The following is a 20,052-nucleotide window of genomic DNA, read 5'->3' on the forward strand; positions in this document are numbered from 1 at the left end:
TAAACCTAATGAATCATACATTTTATTCAATATACTTGAATTTAAACATAATGAATCATACATTTTATTCAATATAATTGAATTTAAACAATTATAGCTGCTTTTCAATCACGTTTTTTTTTACCATGTAGTTTCCAACTCTTCACTATTAAGCCTAGCATTCAGCGTGAACACACATTGTAGCAGTAACGTTTATCTTCAAGGATTAAATTCCAGTTTCAACTAGGAGGCTCAGCGGCAGCTCTGAAGGTCGATAACGCCAAAAATTGGGTTTCGATACCCTCAGTGATCACAGCAAAGCTAGATTACTCATGAACATTATTCTAGTTTAATCCGGTCTGGCTGACAAAACAGCCAAAGAAATTTTATATCAAAATGAGAAACTACTACAGATTAGTTTTATCAGTCTTTACATTATTTGAATAATTTGTCTATAAATATATAAGTAAATACACAGTTCTAATACTGTAAATTATATCAACTGTATATAGGCGATCAAATTAACATTATATAACATTGATTGAAGTTATCATAAAAACCAAAAGTGAGATGTCTATTATGAGATTCTAATCTAAATAAAAATGTCCATCGCCAGTCCTTGTCCGTTTAAGTTAATAACGAATAACAACGATTAGCAATGGATTTTTTTTTAGGTTAGAGTCTCATAATAAACAACTCTGTTTTGGTTTACATATCTTATGATATTAAAATGAAAACCACGTCACGACGTTTACATTATTTATTTTAATAGTCTTTATTATGCATTTGTTCCCAACAAAAATGTGGTATGCTCTCTGGTAAAACCCACTCAGTAATTTCTAATTCGACTTCAGCATATAAACTGGAAGTGGGGGTGGGGTGTAGAATACACAGTAGGTTTAATTACACTAACCAGAAACGAAGAACACTTAGTATCCACGTATTCCAATCCTACCAGCAACATGTTTTGTTTGCCATTCCCAACTCTGGTAATTTTACCCAACAGTCACTGTAGTCGTTTGCAAATTTTAAACAGCGAAAACATTTTTTTTACCGAAACTGTAAGAATTTCTCATAGCATAAGGGTTTTCCCCAGCTTCATATAAAACATACTTCATGAAACCTCTAGCACATTTCTCTCAACAGTACAAGGAACCAACGAGACTTCTGAATGATCTTATATTGCACATAATAGACGGCTTGTTCTCGCGTGTGATTAATCCTTTCTTAGCTCGTGGCACACAGTACCAACTGTATATACATATGTGTACTACACTGCTTCCATGATGAGAAAGCATAGATCAATCAACGCAATAGCAGCACAAGTCTCCTCTCAACAAGCGACAGGAAAATAGATCTGTTTTTTGTGGCCCATTTGGCTGATTAAAAGTTATCAAACTTAATTATTGCACAGTGTCCAGGGAATGTAGTGCACAAAGTGCAATATTTAAATAAGCTGTATGAAATGATATTAAACCTAAGGCATGTGGATACAACGTTTCCAGTTGAAATTCTATGAAATTTTCCAAAAAAAAAGAAAGAAAATGATAATTTAGTCTCGAATACTTAAGCAGTATACAAAAAAAAAATACCCTTGTTTAAGGATAATACCGTGACATGGAACAGTATGTTTACTCAGAAGTCAAAATTAAATTTGTTTATGAATAAAAATTAAGTGTTTGAGTTATAAATTGAAAGTGATAGCTGGTTTGAAGGAGAAGACACTGCTAGGAAAATACTGGCTGGTTATCTAACTTCTTCATCACTCTAGTTCATCTACAAGCCGTATATTTAGAAATATGTTAATGCGTGAAAGCAAATTTACAATCTATTAATATCGTATTGATAAACACAGAGCACTGTACCATAAAAATTACTCTAAAGATTTCAAAGCATTAACAGGTTCATTTCTTCTTAGGGTGGATTTCTTTTCTGAGATACAATTACAGATTTTTTTTTAATCAAACATAACTGTTATTGTATTTGACTCAAAAATGCCCTTTTATAGGATGTAAAGTATTAACAAATAAGGCTGTAACCTTTTTATGGTAACTTAGAAAAAGGATACAACTTCTTTCCGGTGTATTAAGTAAAAAAAGTTAAATTTCTATGTAAGCTAACTGTACTAAGATGTTGTACATAAACATGATGTGTCGAACATGGAATATTAATTCCTCTTATACATATTGCCTAACGTAACGACACATCAGTAACCAAAATATCTCGTACTATTCCTGTCTAGTAAGTAGTTAGAAAGGTTGTAAATTCTGGTCTGCCATTTTTGTATAGGTACTGAACCATGACATTAGACATAGCTAAGTAGGAATAGCGATATAGTGCTAGTTTCTGTATATAAATTGTTGTTTAAGATCTTGTTCTTTTTTGACTGTCCATTGACTGAACATTATGAGCCACATTTTTTCTTGCAAATGTCAATACATTATATCTGATGTTTCTAAGAGAAACATTCTATATCCAGTCTCCAAATCTCTTGGTTCACTTTATAATGCAAATATGTGTTACATCTCTCTGATTATTGGAGTGCTTTTAACTTATGCTGGTTATAATTCTACCTATGAATACCAAGTTCTAAAGTTAAATTTTTTGTGTCGTTACCAGAAATTTGTTATTGCAGAATTTTAAGTTGATCTTGCTTCTTTATTTTCCCATAGCATTCTCAATTTCCTAGTGAGTGTTGCAAAATGTGACCCTGGAACTTATGGCAAAAGAGGTAGTAGTAGGTAAAATGGTACTGAGATTGTAGAATATGGCAAGGTTTTGGAGGAATCCTTTCCTAGACCAGGACTTCTCACCACAAATATTAAGACTCATGTTTACATTCTTAACCCTGATTTGGAACCAGAAGATTGAGTGGAAATAAGAATCTTCCCAAGTTACAGAAACTGCCCAACCAACATCAATCAGTTATAGTTTTACTTGTGAGTAATATATGATGCCCCAATATAGCAGATGTAAAAGGTGTTCTAAGGCCATGTGCGGTCCTTTGTTTTCAGTTTTATGAAACTGCCCAACCAACATCAATCAGTTATAGTTTTACTTGTGAGTAATATATGATGCCCCAATATAGCAGATGTAAAAGGTGTTCTAAGGCCATGTGCGGTCCTTTGTTTTCAGTTTTATGAACTTGAGAGAACATAAATACAACATGGTATTGCTAATATAATTTGCTAGTATAAATGGTGTCTAAAACTCTACTATTTCTGCCGCAGCCAGCCTGAAGAGCCGTGGTATTGTGCGATAGGCCTCACCGACTGGATATAATAGTTATGGTTGATATACTATTAAACACTATTCTTTATTTTCACACAGGTTTTATGGTATAATTTCATAACTGGTAGTTGAAAATATTTAATTAATCAATACTTTTAATAAATCACTATTCTTAATAAATGAATAAAGATAATTCACAAATTTTCATTTCTAAAAAGCCAATTATTTAGCCGTGTACGGTCCCTTGTTGGGTACAAAGCTTTTCGCTTTAAGTCTTCAACTTTTTATTATTGTTATTTAATTAATGGCCCTACTAGTTGAAAAGACGCTTCACGGAATATTTCCTAATTTTACTATTCATAAATCATGAAAGATGTATTTTTAAGATAATTATCCTCATATCCTTATTATAAATCACATAGAACAGTAGTAAACTAACAAGCAACGATTTGTAAGTACAATATGATGTCTCCTTAAGTTAAATAAGCGATATCATGCCTCTTTATGTAAGGATATATAATACGATGAATATTGTAGAAAGCATATTACATGTTTCGATAGTACTTTGGCCTATATTCTTCTGGTATAACACAAAACTAAGCATACAAGGTTGATATACAAAGAAGTCTCTAAATGAAATCATATCTGTAAACTTAAGTTATTATCATTAATACAAGGGGCCCGGCATGGCCAGGTGGTTAGGGTGCGCGACTCGCAATCTGCGGGTCGCCAGTTCGAATCCCCGTCCCACCAAACATGCTCGCCCTTTCAGCCGTGGGGGCGTATTATGTGACGGTCAATCCCTCTATTTGTTGGTAAAAGAGTAGCCCAAGAGTTGGCGGTGGGTGGTGATGACTAGCTTGCCTTCCCTCTAGTCTTACACTGCTAAATTAGGGACGGCTAGCGCAGATAGCCCTCGTGTAGCTTTGCGCGAAATTAAAAAAAACAAACAATTAATACAAGAAGTGTGATAATAAATGTCCTAATGAGTTTGTTTTTGTTTTTCGGGTATGGACTCCCCATGGGGTAGCTATGAAAGTAACTTGGGGTATTGGAGAAGCTTGAGGGGGCACTTATATTTTCCGCTAGTAAATATAACCGCATGATAAATAATATTTCCGATTAATAACATGGAATATAATAACTCGAGCATTAAAAACATAAGGAAAAAGGAGAAACTCCAGTGCTTTGTTTATTGAACAAATATATGATAATACGTTTTGTACAGAGCTTGTTATTTGCAAGTGAAACAGTTTGTCGTAGTTTCGTATCTTGAATGAGGTTTTCCAATGTCTAGTTCATAGATGAAAGAAATCTAGGGTGAACCCATTGTTTCTCCGAGCTTTACGTTTCAGATTTACACAGTTTACTGACCAAGTAAAATTTAGGAAAATTTCTATAGTTATTTACTTGTATAAATTGGAACAAATATTCTAGAAAATAGATAGATATTAAATATCATTGTTGTAAACCGTTTTTGCCAGCGTAAATAACACATGTTGTGATTTTAAAATTTATTGGCTTCTACAACAAAATATCTAGCATAATTCAGTACGTAGAACTATTTCATAAGTTTTACTTCAACTTACATGTTATAGATTTCAATCCTTTGCTTACCCTAGGAGCATACTTGCTACGCTCGCTATTTCTATTCCTAGGAGCCATACGGGTGTACTTTGGTAAAGGTTTTGCACACTAAATCCAGTTATATATGGTTTGTAGTGCTCTTTTTAAATAAAACACGAAATAACTGAATCAAATATAAAAAAAATCATATTTCGATAAATTTTCCAGTTTTCATTGGTTCCTAGATATACAAAATGCCTTGTCGCGAAATGGTTGATAGAAACAGAAACTACATGAAACCCATAGTCTAATGTTATTTTTTACATTTTATAAAAATCAGTCAAGTTTTAACTTGAAAATATTTCCCAGTGATCTGGACTTAAAACTAATATTACAAAAACATTTCGTCCATTTTTCTCTTATTGCAATTCCGTGTATTCAGCCCCCCAGCGGCACAGTGGTATGTCTGCAGACTTATAACTTTAAATATCGGGTTTCGATACCCGTGGTGGGCAGAGCTCAGATAGCCCATTGTGTATCTTTTTGCTTAACTACAAAACAACAACAACCGTATATTCAGAGCTGAATCAATTCAGTTTTTATCTATTTCGTTGTTTTAACATCTCTAAGTTAAATCATACGAGTTTGTGGTTAGTGAGGATCTTCAGTAAACGTACACTGTTGGTGTCACTAAAGTAAGTCTTCAGTAAACATACAGTGTTGGTGTCACTAAAGTAAGTCTTCTTTTCCCGATTTTTCTTGTCATTGTTGTTGTTTTTTGATCGCCAAAACTAGAAAATTTTTGACAGTGACTGTATAGATCATAATCGAAACAACTTGCACGGTACGAATCATATGCCTGATCATTAGAAACCTGAGTTACATAACAATGAAATGAGGAGGTGATTGACATTACTTTACAACACTGGTTTTCCTACGTCATGGCTATAATGCCACAAATTTCTAATATTGTTTAATTGCTTTCTTCACTAAACTATTAGGTTTCCTTTGGAATCGACCTAGAAACATATGTTTTCCATTATGCTCTATTTGTTTTTCACGAGAGCTGACTTAGATAAAACATATCTGAGTAACTAAGTTACCAAAAGTACCTTTTTTTATCCATTGGTGTTTGCTGCATTTATGAATGGTCCACAGTCTTTACTGTAGAAATACAAAGTAATATTTATAGTTTTAAGTAGGATGGACCTATGTTAATATGGACGATAAGAGATGCTAAGTTATTTATTGTATTGTATTCTGATATCGTCATCACATGTTTATGTTTCTCACAATGCAATATTGTGGGAGATTAGACAGAAAATACTGTGCCGTAATGCTCTAGTGAGATTAGACAGAAACTATGATATCGTAATGCTCTACTGAGATTTGATAGAAACTATAATATCACAATTCTGTATGAGGTTAGACAGAAACTATTATATCGTAATGCTCTATTGAGATTAGACAGATACTACTATATCGTACTTTTGTATGAGATTAGACAGAAACTATTATATCGTAATGCTCTATTGAGATTAGACAGATACTACTATATCGTACTTTTGTATGAGATTAGACAGAAACTATTATATCGTAATGCTCTATTGAGATTAGACAGATACTACTACATCGTACTTCTGTATGAGATTAGACAGAAACTATTATATCGTAATGTTCTATTGAGATTAGACAGAAACTATTATATCGTAATGCTTTATTGAGATTAGACAGATACTACTACATCGTACTTCTGTATGAGATTAGACAGATACTACAACATCGTACTTCTGTATGAGATTAGACAGAAACTATTATATCGTAATGTTCTATTGAGATTAGACAGAAACTATTATATCGTAATGCTCTATTGAGATTGGACAGATACTACTACATCGTACTTCTGTATGAGATTAGACAGATACTACAACATCGTACTTCTGTATGAGGTTTAACAGATACTACAACATCGTACTTCTGTATGAGGTTTAACAGATACTACTACATTTTATTGCATTGTTGTTCTTTTTTGTCTTGTAGGTTTATTACGCTTATAAATACTGGCTTTTGTTGGGTTTTTTTTCCCCCCAACGTATTGGAATCCACGATCACAGATTATGTTTGTAAGTGGTGTTTTTGTGTGTTCTAACTGCGACCGTACGGTGTTATGATTTCTGAATACTGCTTTCACTTTTTGTTGTTTGCATATTCTGTTTATGTTTTCAAAACGACCTTGAAGATAGGGGAATATTGTTGCGTATCTGTTATTTTCTTGTTTATTCCTGGTGTTTATTGTGCTTTATCAAATATTTAAAGTAACATTGTAGAGGTGTGTTTTCTTCCTCCTTCTTAGCAATTTCCATATTGCAAATTTTTTTGTGGGTCACAAGGTTATAGATGCATGTCGTCCTAAAACAATAGGACTGATTGATTTTATAGGTAGTTGTAGGTCTGATTTGTGGTATAGATCTGAGAATAGTTAATGTTATAGTTGTAGGTTAGACATTCCCTTAAATATAGCTAAAATTATAACTTTACGTCTACTTGGTCTTCTAGTCTTAAAGCAGTAGGCCTAGTTGGTCTTATAAATGTATAATTAAATTACCTTATTGTAGTAGGTTTAATTGGCCTTGTAGTTGTAAGATTATTTCGTATTGTTGTAGGTTATGTGTTTTATCTTAAATGTTTGTATTGTTGTTTCGCAGGAGTGAGTGTGGATGTAATATGATGAGCACGTGGCTTAATGTCTGGAATTTTCTTGAGCATTTAGGAAATAATTTGATAGTATAAAACGTTAGTTAGGCGAAAAGAGACTGTTAAGAATGTTGATCGATTACTGAGTCAGCCAGTTAGTTTAACAATGTAACTTTTTGTGTGTCTTCTACGAAGAACTAGAGATAAAAGAAGTATCATATTTTTGAAAAAAAGTGGAAGTAAATGGAATCTCTATTGAAGCATTATACAATTATCATTAAGCAGACTGAAATTGGCATTCTTCCTTTGACTGAATAATCCAAGAAGAATATTGTATACCAACAGAAACAATTGCTACAAAGGAATAGTTGTAGTATTAGTTGGTCTTACACTTGAAGGTCTTTTTTGGCTCTGTAGCGGAAGGTCTAATTGGTCTTATAGTTATAGGTTTAGTTAGTTCTATAACTACAGGCCTAATATTATTATGAACCACTATCGTGGTTCATAATAGGGATCGCAAGGAATTGCATAAAACTAAAATAGAACATTTGGGTAAAAAGCACCTTAAACAGTAAAGATTCAGTTCAAACAACACTTTAAAATCTTTACTATTGACTGCTAAGACTGTACACATATAAAAATGCACATAAAAGCACACATGTTAGAAAATCCGCTCAAAAGGCACGTTTGTAATTATTATTATTATTGTTATGCACTTGCAAGCCTACAACAAAAATGACTTAGTATATTGCACCCAAACCTTTTGTAGGATACTAAATAAGGCACTTCGAAGGTCGTAGGAGTACTTAAAAGTTGGTTTGTTTCTTCTATAATTTACATAAGCTAAAAATATCATGATTCTAGTCTAATCGATGTCATCATTACCCCCTCGAAGTTAGCTTTCTTACAAATATCTGTTGTTCCATTAAAATCTTAAGCACAGGGTTAAACAGGAATTACCAATCAACAATAGATAAGCATTAGATGACTGTAACATGTATATACTCAATGCTTTGTACACTATACAATCGGTGTCTTTAGGGAGCCAACTTATATGTTATGTATGAAGTGAAAGAGTAAAAAATACACATAATATTAAATTTTATTACACACATTCGTAGAATGATTACTTTAAAAGACATGAAGGTTTATTTAAAGTGATATTTTAGATGTATATGTTTTATTTGAAAAGGTTGAATTTCTACTGGTAAAATTTTATACGTGCTTAGTGGGGGTTGTGTCTTAGTCTAGGCATGTACTTGCCCATTGCTATGCATTATGTATAAAGAATTTAGTTACACAGAAAATATAAACGCTCACTATATCCCAAACACATCCCCATGACAATCTCCAGCTGCAGCTTAACATTTTACATCTGAATTAATGCGACCAGATAGTCAATAGCTACAGTAAACCATCATGAACCGTATCAGCTAGCTACTAGCTTCGTTTATTATCATTACAATGTATAAAGTTAGCTACCATATTAAGTACTCCTTTGCCCATAGTTGAGTATAGAAATAGCCAGCAAACAAGATAAATAAAATGGAAATTTAAAAACTTGCAAGTAGGGATCGTAGAAAAAAATTAAGTAAACAAGGCTGGAGATACTGTAGATATTATTTACTCAAACTACAAACTCCTATTTTGACTCCTTGCTGTTACCTAGAATTCCATTTAGTGGAGTCAAAATAGGGATTTGTAGTTTGAGTAAATAATGTCTACAGCATCTCCAGCCTTGTTTCCTTACTTTTTTACGATCCATATTTGCATGTTTTTAAATTCTCAATTTTATATTTATCTTGTTATAGATACAGATCTAGTTGGCCTCAAAAATTTAAATGCAGTTGGTCTTATAATTATAAGCACAGCTATCCTTATATCTAAAAATATGGTTAGTCTTACAGCCATAGGTCTACTTGGTTTTATAGTGTATAATTTGTCTTATATATAGTCATACGTCTAATTAGTCTAATAACTGAAGGTAAAGTCGTGACCATGGCTTCGTCTGCATAAAGTCCTGATATGAATACTATTAACGTTATTTCGGCTTATATGGAAACTAAACAACTTTGGTAAAGTGTGGAGAATAATACAGGACATTTGAAACAATACTACACAATCATACCCTGATGAACTTATGGTAGCAAAAAACATCTTATAATTTATGTCTAAAGCAATAACAAAATACAGAGGGTTAGGTATGTTAATTATATTAAGCCGATTTTGAACATGCAAATCAGAACTCCATTTTGACATTGTCTGGTGCTACGTAGGTAGTGTGAAGCCACCAAAACCTCATCACTTTTGGAAAGGGTATGTAACAGACCTTTCCAATATAAAAGGTATGTATACACTCAGATCATAAACATGTATTCAGATTAGGAACTTAGAATCTCCAAGAGAACCATAGGATATCCCTTGTACTTAATAGTATTGGAAAACAAGGAATATGCACCAGGACCATCTATAAAATAGACCTGCAGCAAGTCATACCGCAGCCATAGTAAGCAAAGTACAGTATCTTGTAACAGGTGAGAATCTATGTGACCCAGGTAACAGTAGTTAATATAATCAAGAGGGATATTAATCCGAAAAATACAAAACAAGCTACGTGTGCACAACTACTTCCACGACATATCCACTGATCAACTGCTACATACCTGAAGCAGCTGGCGAATGAAATGGGTAATGAAACTCCAAATGTCCGATGTAATTTATGATTTCTGTGTTATTGGACTGTTGACACAGGCGCTGTGAAACCACGTACACTAGTTAGATTGTGGATAGCATTGAACAAGGGGTGGTGTGCTTTGGACATGACATTCTCACAAGTAGTATTTTGCAATGGAAACTACGCTGCAAAACTACTTACAATTTTTGCAGGTGAAGATATTGTTCGTGTTATAGTTGTATTTTCAGTTAGTTGAAGTTGTAGTTACCTTTACAGATGTAGTTCTAGTTGCACTTGTAGTTATTTATCTAGATATAGTTCCAGGTCTCGTAGGTGTTACAGTTGTAGAACTAATAAGAATTAGTACTGAAATACTTTCTTGTTATTAGTAACGTAGAGATGAGGAGGAAGGTTGAAGGTTCCATTCAAGAAACGTTTCGAGAAAGAGCTCCCAGTTCAGGCTCGTAAATAATTAAATCTTTGTCATTTATTTTTGTTTCTTTGCTATACGTTCGTTTTAATATAAACTATTCTGCTTTCAAAGCTTCGGTGTGTGATTAACTTAGATACAAGTTTGTTAGTTTCTCAGACCCTTGAAATTTAAGTGTTTAGCAAATTTTAAAGAAACAGAACTTATATTAAAAACAATTAACAACGAACTCAGCTATCTAACTATCTAGATATAATAACTTATGTGTCCTTCTGTATTCAAAATCAGCACCCAAGTAGTGTACTTTCTGCTTTCGTTTTAACTGAGTGTAAAACAAATGTTTCTAAAGTGTTTCATGTTGACTTTTGTAGTATAGTTTTTCAGTAAGTTTTAATAGTATCAACTAGAAGCAACGAAAAACAAGTTTCAACTATAACGGATATATTTTCATTTTCTTCTGGCATATATTAACTGTTCTCTCATTTCATCGGATAGCTATCGACCTATAAGCTATGCACGTTAACTAAGAAATAGATTTTAAGGCAAGTTACAAGTTCGGTAATAAAAATTAGGAATCAAAAGTACTTTTTTTTATGTGTTCAAATGTTTATGTACATAAATACATTTTATTCAAAACATCAAAAACCATATTTTAGGAGTTTGACTTATTTATTTTGTTAAAGAATAAATAGATTGCGAGTAACCTGTTTGATGAAACTCAGGAGTCTAACTGTGTGTATGTACGTACTTATCTTTATAGTTATATAAAGTAATGATTGACAGCTCAATACAGCTTTTGAACTCAATAAAAAGTATGCTTCTTCTTTTTTTTAGACTCCCGGTATACTTTTATGCACACGACTTACTATCACGTACAGGGAGGGGTTGGGGGGGGGGATTGCGGTTCCTCCCGCTCATTATAGAGCTTTTAATCAATCCAATACGTACCAGATCTCCAATCAAAAGAGGAAAGAGCCTTAATTCAGGCATATCATAAGAAAATGGTCGAAACCATTTACAACGATATACGAGCCTCTCGATGTGAGGTCTTTTTTTTTTTTACGCGCTTCGCTCAGCCACGAGGAAATCAACTATGGATTTCTCCGATGTATCGATCCTCCGCTGCTGCGGTGGAAGTGATCTCACAGCTGCGGAATATTCGCTTCTTTTACTGACCAAACGATCATGTACATAAAAAAAATAACTAAATTCCTGGACTTGTAACTTGTACATAATAGTTTTAATGTTTTCATTCGGAACAAGAAACACAAATCATAAAAGACAAGGGTAAGACCATTTGACGTCTCACATCCTAGTATGTATGTCTGTGTATATATATATATATATATATATATTGCCATTGACACCGTAACTTCATTAAACTTTATTGATTATAAAGTTTCTTTCTGTCTAATAATGTGATTAAAGGTATGTATTTAAAAACAAAAAACATATCCTTTGTATATGGGATGGATCACAAGAAGTGGATACGGACAGAAAAACCCACGCCCGACCGTACAATTATATGATTCACTCTGAAAGGATAAATCATGAAAAACGTACTTACAAAGAAGAATATCTATCTCTACGAAATACGGAGTAATAAAGCATACAAAACACCAAAATGTCTTTTAAGTGCACGGAAAAGTAGTTGGCCAACAGATTAGTTTCTGGAGTGCAAATAATAGAAAAATAATACATACTGATAAAATAACAACTGTATATTCCAATGATTTAGATTTTAATAATTAATCGATGCTGTATGATTCGGGTATACTTGTGTATTCAAACAGATAGTGCAATCTAACCGCACAATACAAGGGGGAAGAATTGCTCTTCATATTGTACGCATGAACAAATTCCTCATGCATTTTCTGAGGAGGTATACACACGTCATTGTGCACTACGCACAAAAAATAATATTCCGGTATTATCTTGTTCCAGAGTTAATTAGAAAATTCAGTTTTTGTCAGTTTTTAAACTTATGCAAGTTTGAAACTTAAAACGGTAATGTCTGATAATAAATTAGGTATATATATATAACTTAACTTCGGATTCGTAGCTTAACATTTATCCTTTAGTTAAAGAGTATTGGGATTATCGAAACATGAGCAGAAATGATTTACAATAACGTGATGAGAAAGGATTTCCCATTAACAATTTAAATAAACAGATGCAATTTCTATTTTTATTAGTTATGAATCTAAAACTGACTTCAGAACAATATGCTCTTCGACTTTTAAGTATATGTATTGAAAGAAAGGAGGCTGGTATTCTGGTGAATATGGTGTCTCGAGGCGCACCTCTCAGCGCTTTAGGACGACTATGTATCACACAGCAGTATGATGCACGTTCATGAGACACCTCCAAGAAAGTTAGAAATGCTCTCCATAGAACAGTTCATGAGAATTCTTTCAATCATGGCTTTAAGCGATATGGGTATAATGTTTCATACGACATGATAATGACACCTGCTCATAGTCAAAATTATAATGTAATATCGAAAATTCGATCAAATCTCTGCTATTACATTTCATGCGCGTACACTTACTTATTCTCAATGTATCTGGCCTTGAGATAAGTTCATCTGTTTAAGATTGTCTTATCATCATATCGCCACAACGCACAACCAATGACGTAGTTAGGTCGTCTACTGGGAGTGGAGAAAACAAATTTGTGTGAATGTGTTTTTTGAGGTGGCAATAGAATATGTATAAACAAGGATGAGCTACCACTCTTGCAGAACTGTATAAAATAGAGTAATCACGATATTCTTAAGTTCCTTACATAAAAATACATTTCATTTGTGGAGGAGACGTTCTAAGGACAAATATGTTTTTGACCGAGAGGGATCTTGTTCCCTCCTCATTACTGACGTTATTATGCACAGTTTTGTCTATTATTTTAGTTTATATAATAAACAATAACATTGGTGTTAAGCAGGCTTCTTTTAGCAGGGATAATTGATAATGGGCTTAAATAAGTTCATCAAACTTGAGCTTTAGATCCTTAAGTTTCAAATAGCAGTAAGTATATTAACAGATAGTACAGCAAAGATGGCAGAAGACAGTCAAGTGTTGTTCAAACTTTCTATTAGATTAGAATTCCCGAAATCTTATCCTTTGACGAACCAATCGACTCTGTAGATTGTAAAGGTTTATCTGAAATATTTCCTATTGTTAGACGAACCACAACCACTTTCGTCCTATAAATTAGTTTATGTTCACTGTTGAGCTTTAAAAATGTCGACAGTTTCGCATATCTTACATAAAAACTCATGTGCACGCATTTTTTCGTTTATCTTTTCTCTCGTTTCGCTTCTAGAGACAATATTCTTGTGTATAAATCCGCATCTATGAGCAAAACTCCTTATGCTCTAAACGTTCTTTAAGTATATTGATTGACACGCTTTATGAGAAGATAACCTATGTTGACATCGTTACTGCTGTTGCAACACTGGAACAGTTCGTCATAACACAGTCATTTTTATATTGAATTTGAAATATATTGGTTTAGATCAAAATCCGCAAGAACTTCGCTTATGTTGAATGGGTCCACAGATTTTAAAAGGTTGAGAACCGCTGAAATAAAACATCTTTCCATAAACTATAAATATGTTCTAGCAAAGAGAAATTGTGTTAGACGGTTTGCTTATACTTCTCAGTTCTTAGAGGAAATCTCAGTTCTCAACATGTGCTTATTTTTTTTTCTTCTAATGTATTTAGATAAACTAATTCCTACTAAGTTACATTTCTATCATTGTTATTTATTATCATTCACTTTAACTAAAGAGGCAAGCACGTGCACTACGTCAAATTAATATTTACATTTTGAAAAAACAAATATAATTTAACAATTTTTCTAGTCTAGATTATTTATACATTCAAACTTTACTTTGGGCGAAAATCTAAATCTGAAAAAAAAAATTGCACATTATTGGAAATTTAGTTCTGTTTCCTGTCACATTCTCAAATAAGCCAACTGTACATTCATTTATGAGCAAACACACATGTGTCGTGATGAGCCCTGACATGTTCCTACATTTTCAGAATTAAATGTATAATGTAAAAGTACAGTATGAAGGCGTAAAAAATAAGTGTGCGATTCAAATAAAGATGTTTTTCAAAACTCGAAGTGCAACTTTTTGAACTTCTGAAGGAAGATAACCCGGTTCATTTATTGAAATAATAAGGTTTTAATGGACTCACAACACACTTTTATATATGTATATATAACCCTAAACTGTTCAGGTGTAGAGCTAGCACACTTTAGCTTGTGTAGTGTTGTTTGTATCGAGATAATCGCGCGTGCTCGACCTCGATTTCTATTATCACTACACGAGCTTGAAGTAAACATGCTACACAAAGTGTTGACGTTAACTTCTGGTTAGCATTACTTTCTCGTACGTGTTGTGACCTTAAAGGTCCTACTCTAGTGTACCCAGCCTAAAACAAGAATAGCCGTTTTACAACTTGTGTATTACACTCCCATTCGACGTATGCATGCAATATTTTATTGGACCAAATTTCCCTTAATTAAACACTAGTAACACTAAAACAGACAAACACACTATAAGACTAACAGGTAGGCAGATGACAGACATAAAAACAATTAAAAGGACAGGTAAACAGACATACAAGTGGTCTAACAGACAGGGAAGTAGACAGGTAAAGAAGTAATGTTTTTTATCAGAAACAAAATGCATGCACGTCTTAAAAAAATACTGTCATTTCCTACTGAAACTCTGGTGTGTTTAAAGCGAGCATGTTATGTTCCTCGTAATTTATGCCTGTTGTATTTGTAGAGGATATGAATAGTCAGTTATTCTTTTAAAAACCTGTAGTCATAATACTAGTTATACAAAAATTATATAAACAACTGGAACGCGTAATTTTCAATATTTGTCCGAAACCACCAGATACAGGCAAAGAAACATGCAGAACCCAAAACGATAATCAAGCATACCGTAGTAATCATGCAATTTGAAACACAGAACCCAAAAAAGACAATCAAATATACTGTAGTAATCATGCAATTTGAAACACAGAACCCAAAAAAGACAATCAAATATACTGTAGTAATCATGCAATTTGAAACACAGAACCCCCCAAAAAAACAATCAAATATACTGTAGTAATCATGCAACTTGAAACACAGAACCCAAAAAAAAGCCAATCAAATATACTGTAGTAATCATGCAACTTGAAACACAGAACCCAAAAAAAAGACAATCAAATATACTGTAACAATCAGGTAATTTTAAACACAGAACCCCCAAAAAAAGAAACAAAATGCACGTAGTTGAATTTTTAACTTCAGCAGAAAAAAAGTCGTTTCTTAAGAGAGATTAAAAAGAACATTAACAAAAGTAATCTTATAATCTCACAAAAACAAATAGAGCAGAACTTATATCCAGACAGAGAATTAGGTAGACAGAGCTACAGGGAAACAAGCATTGTATACATCGTACATCTTGTATTATCTTTTATTCTGTGCTGCACAGTTTAATCTGTTGTTATATGTAATCCTAAGATTTTCTGTTCGTGTCTGAAATATACGAATTACTATAAACATTCTGCCAAAACTATTATATACCCAGTTGGTATCAAGTGCTACATGTTTAAACATATGGGGCAATCTAGGTCTATTACGTCACACAGCTAGAGCAACTTCGACTGCTTGCCACAGCCTTTACTAGCACAGGGGTGGTTATTTTTAAACATCTAGTTTCATCGTAGGAAACATTAGACCTCTTTCACTGGAATCTGTTGTTTTTTCTGCTGTATTACTACATAACTCGTTCACGTTTCGCAGTAAACATAGTCACGATCTAAATTCTGAAAACGTCCGAATTACAACTAAAGAAAATGGACACATTTTAAAAAGTTTAAAAATAATAACACAAAATACCTGCTAAACGAAACTCTACTAATTGAAATAGGCTTCACTTGACGCCTTGTCGAGTGTTTTTACGACCATGTTTTGTAAACTGTCGGAATCAAAACTAGAAAGCTAGCTGAGATCAACAGTAAAACTTTTGGTCCAAATACATCACACTAAAGATACTTGACTGGCCCAGCATGGCCAGGTGGTTAGGGCGCTCGGCTCGCAATATTAGATTCGCGAGTTCGAATCCCCGTCTCACCAAACATGCTCGCCCTTTCAGCCGTGGGGGCGTTACAATGTTCGCTCAATCCCACTATTCATTGGTAAAAGAATAGCCCAAGAGTTGGCGGTGGGTGGTGATGAGTAGCTACCTTCTCTCTAGTCTTGCACTGCTAAATTAGGGACGGCTAGTGCAGATAGCCCTCGTGTAGCTTTGCGCGAAATTCAAAAACAAACAAACAAAGATACTTGACATAAGTTATAACAGTTATTTTGGGGATTCTGAAAATTATTTTAAGTTATTTAATTACTGTTATTTGATTACATATGTCTGAACTGTTTTTGCTCTGCTTGTGTAGTAATAGATAACTAGTCAACCCTCTTCTTCGGTTAGGTATGTTTGGTGATATCACCAGGATAAGATACAAAGAACGAAAGACAGCAGAGTGCAAACAAACTAGAGAACTGGGTGGTTAAATTAATTTCGTTTATTATAACTAACAGGTTGAAAGTCACGTGGGCCCTTCAAAATTGGTAGAGCAATTTTGTATTTTCAAATTATATTCGTAACTTCAATCTTAAGTAATCTTTTACCCCTGCTTCGTTTATTTAAACATTTCGTGTGATGTCACTAGTCTTGATCTGTTAGTGAGTTCACTGATGAGATTTGTTCCTTTTGTGAGCCCCGTGGGTGCTAGCTACAGCTTTCGTTGTTAATATCTTAATAAGAATCAGCCTGAAAGTTCAGTGACACCAAATGTAACTCTACTTTCTACCCTCTCCCCGACCCCCATCGTTTTTGTGCATATTCTGATTCACACACATAATTCATAAATATGAAAAGTACGGCAAGGATTACTAACTTGATTACAATAGCTGTTTTTCATAACGTCTATGTTCATAAGGCCAGGTGTGGCTTAACGTTTAGCGTGCCCGGACTATTTACCGCAAAAACACACTTCGTATTTTGGAGCTGTGGGTGCAATATAAAACTGACGGTGAAGCTCAGCTGTTCGTTCAAATAAAGAAAAAAACAAGAGTTGGTGGTGGGTGATGTTGACTAGCTTCCTTCTCTCTAGTGTATTAATTTAAAACTAGGAAGGGCCACGTGCTAATAGTCCTTGTGTAGGTTTGGGCGAAATACTGAAACAAACCATATCCATAACGTAACAAAATGATGTGTAGATAAGTCGATGTTGGCGTACATATTTACATAAGTGTTTGTGACTTCCATATGTCTTATCGTCATTAACATGACGCCATTTCTAATTGATCTTTTGGTTATGATATTTCTACTACATTTGGAAGATCATTTAAAAGTCATCATAATCACATCGATTTCGCAGTCTTTATTTTGTGTATCTTACGTTGCAGGCTATATATGAAAAAATATAAAAATCTAAGATATTGAACATTTTATTGAACATAAAACTACATTTTTTTTTCTTTTTGTGGAGATAATATATATATATGTATGTGTATTTATTTTTAAAATATATACATATAATTCTTTATATCTTTGTAAATCCTCGAAAAACGTTCAAGTATATAAGCTAAATAAATAACAGAAAGGTTTAATAATTCTTGTTTATCACCATTTCTTTAGGGTAATTTATTTATATGAGGAATGAATGATATTGTTCTGAAACAGAAGCTTATCTACTTCTCGTGGATTTTAACGTGTTATATCTAGGCTATGCTTCCGTATAGAACACACTCACCCGCAACCCCAGTATTTTATTTTTACATTTTTCTCTGGGTAGTACGCATGCGCTGCTGTGACATCACATTACAAGTAAGTGGCCATGCCCAGAGCTAGCTAGCCTCCGATCTTACGGCCACTACGCTGTTCACGATTGCATCTGAGCCAACATTATTATGAACTAAAAAATTATAAAAGATCAATAACCTTAAATTCAAAAGCTACCGTTGTTTTATTTTTTAATACTTAGAAATTTTCAGGCCAAAACAAGTTCAACTTTAAGTGTGGTGACAATATCCACACAGTTTGCTGATGACCTATATTGTACTCCAGCAACTCAGATTGATTTTGTTGTCTATTCCCCTCCCCAAAACGTGGTTCTTCATAAAAAGCATTCACTCTACAGTATATATATATATATATATCTATATGTACACACATACATAAAGAGTGCATTTGTGTGAATAAGATTAAATCTTACACGCTTTGTATTATTTCTTTCCAAAGTATGTTGTCATTTTCAGAAACAAGCAGAAAAATACAATATTATTTTATACATGATCAAAAAAGTGTTAATGGCAACTTCAGGGTGTAATTTTGTATAATTATATATCTATATATATGTAGAAAGACAAAAATCCATAAATTACATAAAAGAACCCCGATAACCCTAGTATTTCGGAAGATACACAGACCTTCCTTCTCCGACATGTTCATTTTTACTCTTATTTTATCTTGCAAGAACATTCGCTTAAGCTTAAAAGATTACCTAGGCAAGAAAGGTTTACTATTTTTAAAGGATGATCTAGGTAAGAAAGGTTTACTACTTAAAGGATTATCTAGGTAAGAAAGGTTTACTATTTTTAAAGGATTATCTAGGTAAGAAAGGTTTACTATTTTTAAAGGATGATCTAGGTAAGAAAGGTTTACTATTTAAAGGATTATCGAGGTAAGAAAGGTTTACTACTTAAAGGATTATCTAGGTAAGAAAGGTTTACTATTTTTAAAGGATGATCTAGGCAAGAAAGGTTTACTACTTAAAGGATTATCTAGGTAAGAAAGGTTTACTATTTTTAAAAGATGATCTAGGTAAGAAAGGTTTACTATTTTTAAAGGATGATCTAGGTAAGAAAGGTTTACTACTTAAAGGATTATCTAGGTAAGAAAGGTTTACTATTTTTAAAAGATGATCTAGGTAAGAAAGGTTTGCTCTTTCGAGCTTTATTCCACATTTCTTTGTTAAATTTTTCTTCATTAATAACAAGCAAAAGCGAAGACTAAAACAAACACGTTAACAGCATATGTATACTTCGCCGTCTGGTGACAAGCGTTTATCTTAGATACTAGATTCAATCAATATGTCAGTAATTTCACTTACCATTTACTTGCATCTTCCTAGTCTAAAAATACTTTAAACTCTTAAGTGCTAGCAAGCATGGCTAGAAACATTGGTACATGGAAACAAGTTAAATATATCATTAAATGCAAGTGTATTTCAAGAAGGTGAGAACATTTTCAGTTCAAGTATTTCTTTTCTGCATTTCACATTGCTATTTGTATAGCAGTTTTTTTTTCTGGTATACGTTTATGTTTACTTACTTAGTTGTTATATTTCTTTTCCAAGTTTTTCCTTTTGGGAAATATTTCGAGAGTATCTTCGAATTAAAAAAT

This window comes from Limulus polyphemus, unplaced genomic scaffold, assembly GCF_000517525.1.
Source record: "Limulus polyphemus unplaced genomic scaffold, Limulus_polyphemus-2.1.2 Scaffold1237, whole genome shotgun sequence".
Taxonomy (NCBI): Eukaryota; Metazoa; Arthropoda; class Merostomata; order Xiphosura; family Limulidae; genus Limulus; species Limulus polyphemus.